At 40.1% G+C, this 7500-nt stretch overlaps 1 protein-coding gene and 1 pseudogene across 1 annotated transcript in view; one reads left to right on the plus strand and one right to left on the minus strand.

The window, feature by feature from the left end:
- The window catches only part of LOC138036199 (dorsal-ventral patterning tolloid-like protein 1), a 61369-nt gene that overhangs the window by 38711 nt on the left and 15158 nt on the right, over window positions 1–7500 (plus strand). The window lies entirely within an intron of this gene.
- On the minus strand, window positions 5949–6832 carry LOC138036196 (galanin receptor 2a-like; annotated as a pseudogene).

A 7500-nucleotide genomic window follows, 5' to 3' on the forward strand; every position in this document is an offset into this window, starting at 1 on the left:
GTTGTGATAAATGCCAAAAAGTTGCTCGACAAAGGCAAAATAACTGTTATAGCAGTAGCGGCAGCGATGGTGATCAGTGATAGAAGGGAGTTAGCGCAACGACGACGGCGACTGCAACAAGGACACCTCGAAAACGCAAATTTACTATGCAAAACCACGAGCTCTGTAGCTATCTCCCGACTTCTCTTTTCATTGAACGAGTATCTTATAAACCACGGGACTCGATGCTTGTCCGATAAGAAAACGATTGGACTTAAAACATTCCTCAGACTGCCAAAATTTTGTTGTCCAAGTCCTGTCACATGAAATAACCAATAATTTTCTTGTTCTGCGGCGTTGTCTTTGTTGTCGTCCTCATTTTTCTTGAACTCCCTTTTATCATTACTCACTTATACACATTTGCATATTTTTGCTTCACGAGTTCACTGGCTTTTTTCAATGCTCCGTCTGCTGGTGTATCATCAATTGAAAACCGCTCTTGTTGGAGGTACGTCGGAAGTGGGTCGTCCTAGCCTCCTTCCAGTTACTTCGTTCCGAGACACGCAAAAAATCCTTCACAAAAATTCTACGAAAGCCGCGCCCCCTTCATAATACACTGTTTAGCAGCGTTCTTATAAAAGGTTTCAGAGGGAAGCCAACAATTCTCTAATTGACCAAATCTCTCTTTGTTTTGTAGGTCAGTGCCGGAGCTTTCTGGTCAACAACGCGTCGACTGTTCTGTTGTTGTTAGCTTCAATGACGTTCACGACAATTTTCGTCTGAAATGGTCTCGTCAGATGACACCCTGTTCATTTGCACTATTCGCTATACCGAATTTATCCTCATAAAATAATTGACGTGTATGCAAGTTAAGAAACAAACTTCCTCTTTTAGGCTAGCTCTAAAAAAAAACAATAAATAACTTAAGGTGATTCCTTAGTAACAGAAGTTGTTGTAACATTTTCTTTGAACTTTTCTCCATTGTTCCGTACATTAAAGTGACTCGAAATGTGCATTTCGGCACCAATCTCGTTTGGGAGATATAACTTGCTCAAGTGACTCATTTTATCATTGCGACCTCATCTATCAGGGACAAGTTTGTTCCATCGGTTCACGCAACGTTTTGCAGGAACAGGAAGCACAGCTTTGATATAATTCTTTTAATAACAAACAGGTGTATTGTATTGTTTAAAAGGAGTAATTTAAAGTGGTACTATGATCAAAAAATCATTTCCTTTTTTTCTTCAGATTTTGAAAGCGTGTTCGGTTAACAACTAACTGGCAAAATTTTGAGCTTTGAGTTTTATCCAGAGGCTGTTTATTTTGAGTGTAAGTTTTGGATTTCCTGGTCCGCCATTACTCACGTTCAAAACTGGGCGATTGGACATCAGAGGGTTGGATCTAAAGAAAATGACGTCATTTACTTACTAGCTTAAAATTTCAGCGTGTAAATGCAATTTATTATATATGCAAAACACGGGTTGAAAAGTCTGAATGCCCGAAACTCCCGTGCTGCATATTAATTAGGCCGCGTACACACGCATTGCATTCTTAAACTAGTGAGTGTTTGACGTCATTTTCTCCTCGACCCAGCTCTCTCAAGATTTTGAAGTTAGTAATGGCGGACCGATAAATAAGAAAATTCCAGCTAAAATAAACAGGTGTCTCTTTAAAATCAGAACTTAAAACTTGGGTGAGTTAGTGTTTAGTTAACATAGTTTTCAAAATCCAAAGGAAAAACTTTTTTTTTTTTTTTGGTCGTAGTACCACTTTAATGTTTGTTTTATGGCGCAGGTACACGTCATGAAAAGGCGCTGACTACAAATATTCCTTGGGTGCGTGATCTCGAGTAGACAAGTTTGTGTCCATGAGTGATGGCTACGAATACTTTTTTCCCTGTAACTTTTTTTTCTATCGTAATTTTTTTAAGTTTTACAGCACAAAGAGGAGGAGTAAGAGAATAAAATTATGCCAAAATAAAAATAGGTCACCAACCTCGTTTAGGAGAAATTAGAAAGCAAACCGAGCTCGACCCCTCGACCCCTCGACCCCTCTCCCCGATAGCGCGGTTTCACTTTCACTCTCGGACTGAAATGACATTTAAACATCAGCAAGGCTATCACTCGACTTTTTGTTTGCGAGAGTCTAGAAAGTTTACCATTCTGCTATTTACTGCTATGCTCTGTAAACGGCAATTCTTCTTTCTAGCGAGCTTTCCCGCATGAAAGGTCGCCATTTTGAAATATTTTTGGCCACGTTCGATACATCAATATTCACACATGGCTACGAGTCTTTACGGTTAAATTTAAACATTGTTTTGTTTAGGCCATAAAGCCTTGTAGCCATGCCTGAATACGAATGTGGCCTACGCTGTCTTATGCGCAGAACAGGATGCGCAGCAAAATACTAGGGAATCATCCATTCTCGTCACCAGAACCTCGGATCGACCCAAGGCTCTGGGAAACTCTATGCAGGACAACATGCGCCGTAGGTTCTTTTAGCCAAAAATCGGTTAATTGAACTTTACAAACCTTACGGCGACTGCTCACTCCTCGTGCTAACATGAATGCACTAATTAGAGACGCTTTTGATTGTTCTTCATGAAAACCAAAGAGAATACCCTCTGTCTCAGAATTACCCAGAGCTCTTCTCTCCTTCATTCAAGAGAAGAGCTCTGGGGCCGAGATTGGAAAATCACCTTGAAAGTACCCCAAACTGACACGGGACAGTGTATGCAATATCTTAACTCCGCCAGCTCCAAAACGTTCACTATTAGAGAGATTTAGCGTCAAAAATCAAAGAAATTTCCTGGAATTAGCTCCTTTCTTGCTTTTTCTCGATAGATAACGAACAAAATTCTCAGAAGTGTGAGACAAGTTAAGCCTAGCTTTCACTTATTTCACCGTGAAAACGGGGTTGGCGTAAGGAAAAGCACAATTCCTTTTACTTTTACTCTCGCTTTTGCTTGGTTTCGCATGCATCGTGTGAAAACGAAACGCAGCATAAGCACAAGGAAGCCGTGTCTGGCCAATTAAAGCACTCGTTCCAGATTTCCCGCGTCTAAGCATTTCAACAAAATGGCAGAGGCCACTCGTGGTTTATTTTAATGATTTTACTGATGACAAGCAGCAACTTGCTGTTTCCCGCCTCAGGTAAAATCAAGCGGTCAATCAATAAACTTTATTTAAGTTTCCAACACTTCTAGTTGGCCCGGAGGCCGACAAATCGGGGACACTCCCAATAAAATTACTCATAATTTAAGTTAAGTTAGGTTAACTTAACTTAGAATTAGCTATCACTTGTTACAATATTTAACAATTATTCCATGAGCGTACGTTGGATATGAGACGGTAAATAGCCAACGAGGGGCCTAGCGCCGAGTTGGCTATATACAGTCTCATATCCAACAAGCGCGAATGGAATAATTGTTTTATTTGGGACTTTACGATTTACGACGCGGTCGTCAACGAGAACGCCACGAAACAACATTATCATTGGTTAAACGAGGAGAAATAATCGTGTTGCACGTGCGGAACGCATTGTAGCTCAAATTCGTTTGGTGCTCTGCACAACAACGACGTGAAATCACCAAAGTTTAGGTTTTGACAATAACGCGAGCGCACAAATGTGAATCTATAATTCTCTATTTTTACTCTGAAACCGCTCGAACCAATTTATTTTTAGGATACTTCGCCCAGGTTGTACGACGCGAAGGAGATGGCCTAACCGCAAGAAATTTGCGATAGTGCAAAGTTATATTTTGAGGAGACGTTTTCGTTGACGTCGCCGTCGTAGATTGTAAAGTCCCTATTAAAGGTCCTAAGACGAGATGTTGAGTAATACCTGGTGGTCAGACAGACGCAGGCTCATCACAAAAACATTTCTCACCTTTTCGCGTGCTTCTAAGCTTCGGAATTGATCCAAACTTTCCACAATAACGTTTTTTTTTGTTTGTTTCATACCGAAAGAAATTTCGCTTTCTGGCGAAAAAACGTTTAGTTTAGCAACGCTAAGCGCAATCATTTACCATATATGGTCAAACTAAGGTATATGAGCTGATAACCTAGTTTGAGTGAACCAATCAGAGCACGAGAAAGGCATTATCCGAGGTTGAGAATTTAATAAATATATGTTATTCACCGGGCGGGAAGTCCGTATGGGAAAACAATGTGCCCAAGGTCTTGAGTACAGCCCGAGGCCGCAAGCCGAGGGACGTACTCAAGGCCGAGGGCACAGTTTTTCTCTATACGGACCGACCTAAGCCGGTGAATAACTTATTTATTTTTTCTTTTTTTTTTTGGAAAATAAACATGGCAAACTGGTTTGCAAAAAGCCTTTCTACGCACTCTACGTCGCACTGTTACGGTTGAAATTAACTTAACGGGGCTAGATCACGCAATTTTACGCAATTTCAGCATTGATCAAATGGTCATAGAATTAACTTAAGTATCAAAATAACTGTTCAAAACTATAGAAGAACTCTTACAAAACACAGGGAAGCCAAGAAGGGACATGGATGGACAAAACTGGAGAGGATTGAAATGGATTGAATTTTGGTAAATTTGAAATTTAAAGCTCGGCCCACCTTTTTTCAAATTTATATGTCTATATCAAAATGTCATTTACACAGCTGGAAAATCATTCTCAGTTGTTATGTGGCCGTGATTTTGGAAATGAAAGACTCTTGCTCTGCCAGTTTGACGTTTAGAGCTCATAATTAAAAAAATTAAACAAAATTACCGAAAATAACGTGACATAGCCCCTTTAATTATAACTGAAAAAAGCGCTCCGTTCGAAAAGATGATAGATTAACGATAAAACAGAACTTCAAATATCTTTTGGTGCAATAAAAATAAAAAAACAAACGAAACATTTATATTTCATGGCAAGCACAGAGAAATGAGCGAGACAAGTTAATTAAAACAATGATGTTTGAAAAATTCGAACAAAGAGGTGAATAATTTTCTACGTATTAAAATGCTTTGTCTTAGTTGTTGAAAATGAAACGAAAGTTCTTAAAACAGGAGGAATAAGTTTAGTGGAAAATATGCAAATCTTCAGAAATCAGTGCAAAACTTATAAAACTACACAAGGAAAACTTGTTGACATTAGTTCACAGCGTTACGATTTGTTTTACTATTTTAGCGACGAATCCGTATATTCTTTGATGAAGCAAAATAGAACGAGATTATAAAATAGAAATACAAAGAAAATAACGGATGTCAACCGAAAAACTGAGCTCAAAGGACTTCTCTCAAGTTATGCGCTGATCAAATCGAAACTTCAAACTGCTAACCGCTTATTTTGATAGCCGATCTTTTAACGTGTTTTCAAGGAGACAACAAGAAAAATAACTGTGAAGTTTGACGACTTAAATCCTCTCCGTTCTTGAGATACAAAGGAAATTGTGACACCCGAAAGTGGCCCGTAAAGTTTCGGGACTTCCGAGAAACGGGCCCCAGCTGGACCGGCTACGAGCTCGTTCCCACTCGACCGTCAGACATTATACCAAGTAGTACTTGTTTATGCACTTGCTGTGCGACTTGGCCAATTTAAGAAACTTGTAGAAGCATGACTGATAAACGCGGTGGTGGAGAAGCGGTTTATCAATTGCTTGTGGCTTACCTAATCTCCGAGAATATTCTGTTTGAGCAGCGTCATCGTTACTCTTTATCCCAGTCTCAGCAAGCGTGGCGTAATACTGAAGGTTAGCGGGAAAAGGGTATAAGCGTGAAGGAAAGACAACCTACTACTTTCATCGCGGGCTTCCATGTTCTCGAACTGGATTATATTGCGCGCGGGCGCTTGTGGTAGGTCAACCATATGGGTCACTTTTAAAAATCATAACACTCTTTGTCTGCCCTCGAAAATTTCCTATCTAGCGAAATCCAGATGCCCTCGGCAGATTAAGTCTGTCTTGAATACCTCTGGCTTAGCATGGTGATCGTACAGTTTCATTTATTGCCATTTTACACCCGTGTGCTCTCGATAGTTTTGTCCTCAAGGAAAACAGGATTTCTGCTAATTTGTGTGGAGTTTTGCCTCGGGTTTTCTTTTTTATCATTTGAAGCTTCAAACGCTGTTACCATCGATTCCTGAATGCTGCGATGACAGCCGCAAAACCTTCCAAAAATAGTGCAAAAGGCCAACCGAAAATTTTCGTTGAAAAAAGAGTAAATGACAGGATTGATGGCGCTGGTAGCGTAAATGAGAAAAATGAGATAAATACGTAAGTGTCGTTGCAGATGAGACCGAAGAAGAAATAAACACAAAAAAGCCATCCAATCCAATATGGAAGAAAACAAATATAGAAGGCGAGCACAATTAATAACACCATTTTGAGTATTCGGCTGCGTAACTGACGGGCGCTCTTATGGCTCTTGTCTGAAACGCGTTTTCCAGGTTTTTTAACTTGTGCGAATATGGATTGTTATTGCAACGTATAATGAGATTACGAAGACAAGAGTTAACATCAGAAGGGACAAGAAAACTACATACCAAACCGCCAGTTTGGGAAGAAATTTCTTGTTTTGCATTTTGTTTGTCCATTTTTCTCCAGAGTGTTTGCGTAGTATAAGAGTGGCGCACAGAAGACTGCTGATGCTAGCCAAGCGGTGATTATCATCCAAAGCGCTCTCTTCTTAGTGATAATTTTCTTGTGAGGGTAAAACACAACCAACAAGCGATCTATGGCGATCATTGAAAGGTGGAGAATTGCCACATTCATGCAAAGCTTCTCGATGAAATTTGCCAGTTTACAAAAAAGTACGCCCAAGATTCCTCCGATCAACCACTGATCATCGGCTAAGATTCTTGTGCAAGGAAAGGTTACGTTTATACAAACGTTGGCCATGTAGCACTTATATTTTAAACACAGTTAACTGAATAGAGTGTAGTGTGAAGTGCTCGATTTCTATCTCATATGAATCAATGTGAGCGTTAGCCCTACTGATGGAAAGGGGCCCACACAAGGACAGAGAAAAACCCCGACCAGGGTGGGAATTGAACCCACGACCTTCGGGTTAGATCTCCGCCGCTCTACCGACTGAGCTACAAGGTCAGACGGGAGCAGACCGTTGAAACTGAAGATGTTAAAGTCACGGCAATTAACATGTACAAGTACAAAGAAAGGTTACGTTTATACAAACGTTGGCCGTGTGGCACTTATATGATATCACTAGGTTTTGTAGTCACATCAACTTCATCGGCCGTTGCCTCAATTCTAAAGTCATTTCTACAGGTCTTCGCTCGAACTTTCATGCGGCTACATTCTCTCTCTCAAATCAGTACCTTCACCAAATTCGATGTGCGCAAAATTCTTTTTCACGTAATATTATGAGGATCACAATTAGAGCTATGTGCCAAAAACGAATCGCACTTGACAAACAAATTCTTCATTGTCGCTCCGAACTTTCCAAAATCTGTCCAGCAATTTTAGTACAATCGATTCGCGCTAAAATCCGACAACTTAATTCTGGACTGTTTGACCATTTACACCAAACCAAGACTCTAAAACTTCAA

The sequence above is a fragment of the Montipora capricornis genome, unplaced genomic scaffold (genome assembly GCF_036669925.1).
Source record: "Montipora capricornis isolate CH-2021 unplaced genomic scaffold, ASM3666992v2 scaffold_467, whole genome shotgun sequence".
NCBI classification, from domain to species: Eukaryota; Metazoa; Cnidaria; class Anthozoa; order Scleractinia; family Acroporidae; genus Montipora; species Montipora capricornis.